Source organism: Panthera onca, chromosome B2, assembly GCF_046562875.1.
Source record: "Panthera onca isolate mPanOnc1 chromosome B2, mPanOnc1 haplotype 2, whole genome shotgun sequence".
NCBI lineage: Eukaryota > Metazoa > Chordata > Mammalia > Carnivora > Felidae > Panthera > Panthera onca.
The window spans coordinates 93760727-93762333 of record NC_138343.1 but is presented as its reverse complement, the minus strand read 5'-3'; the positions used below and the strand labels follow the sequence as shown (position 1 = coordinate 93762333).

Below are 1607 nucleotides of genomic sequence, written 5' to 3'. Positions count from 1 at the left end.
CCCCTCTCTCTCTCACAGTCTTAAGTCTGTTGTCTTGCTATATCTGCTTTACCTGTCAGCTTTTTCTCTGTGGTGCATGTAGATAAATGTGGTTACCTCCACCCAAACTCTACACTAGAATTCAAGAATTCTCCACTATCTAAGCTTTGCTTCTGGGCTTGTGTCTGGTCCGGTCATCTAAAAAGAAGATGGAAGATATGAATGTCAGGGAGGATGCAGTTCTTAGAGAAAGTGCTGTAATAGGGAGGAAACAAACAAACAAAAATCTACAGAGGGGCATGTTCAGCTTTTCAGGGCAGCAATCTTTCCATAAGGCCCCACTTCTTATGTGTTGTGGACAGTGGTATTACTCTTTCTCAAGTAGTCCCATTTCTGTCCCTCAGAACTCTTTCTATAGAAGGATTATACATGCCTGCCCTCGTGAACTCAGGGTCATGTGAGTTGCTTTGGCCAATGAAATGTTAGTAGGAGTGCCATGTGTCACTCCTGAGGAGGAGATTTAAGAACCAGCCTGTGGTTCTCCATGAATTTCCTTCCTCTGTCATTCTGCTTGATTGGTGAAGTCCTAGACAGAAGGAGTAAAGACGCAGTGGGGCAGAGCTGCATGTACCCATGATCGGCAAGTAAGCTTGAGGAAGAAATGAACTTTTACTATTGTAAGCCACTGAGAGTTTAAAGCAGTTTTCTTTCATAGTTTATCCTGACTGAAATTAATATCTCAGCCTACATCATAAAAATCATACAAACAGCAGGCAGAAATGGGAAAAATACACTCTTATTTGATAACCCCACTGATGTATAGCTGTTAGTGAACACATAGTCCAATTACACCACATTGGAATATCCCAAGGCCTAGTCTTAGGCAAAATGATGAAGCTGGCAAAATGGTTGTTTAGTTCCTATTAGTCCTTCTTCCCCAACCACTGTGTTCCCTTTGTACAGAGACCTCCAGCATTTTAGAGGACACATCCAGACTTCTAGGCCTCTGGATCTCACCTTACCTTGCTTCCAGAATACCATCTCATGTTCATCTCTCTACCTTTACCCTCATATATACTGTCTAAATTCAGCCTCAGATTCAAGATATTATAAGAGTATTAGGGTTCTCCAGAGGCACAGAACCAAAAGGATAGATATAGAAGAAGTTTATTGTAGGAGCTGGCCCATGTGGTTATGGAAGCCTAGAAGTCACAATCTGCCATCTGCAAGCTGGAGAGCTAGGAAAGCCAGTGGTAGAATTCGATTAGTGCTCACTTTGGCAGCACATATACTAAAATTGGAACGATACAGAGAAGATTAGCATAGCATGGCCCCTGTGCAAGGATGACACGCAAATTCGTGAAGCTTCCACGTTTTTATAAAAACCCTCAAGAAAGTAGGAATAGAAGGAACATACCTTGAGATCATAAAAGCCATATATGAAAGACCCAATGCTAATATCATCCTCAATGCGGAAAAACAGAGCTTTCTCCCTAAGGTCAAGAGCAAGACAGGGATGTCCGCTCTCTCCACTGTTATTCAACATCGTATTGGAAGTCTTGGCCTCTGCAGTCAGACAACACAAAGAAATAAAAGGCATCCAAATTGGCCAGGAGGAGGTCAAACTT

General features: G+C 42.3%; 1 non-coding gene across 1 annotated transcript; it reads left to right on the top strand.

The window, feature by feature from the left end:
- The first annotated feature begins 1246 nt into the window (after positions 1-1246).
- Positions 1247-1358, top strand: LOC132668181 (U6 spliceosomal RNA). The gene has a single exon (XR_009605527.1). It is a non-coding gene; the product is annotated as a U6 spliceosomal RNA (small nuclear RNA).
- The last annotated feature ends 249 nt before the right edge of the window (positions 1359-1607 follow it).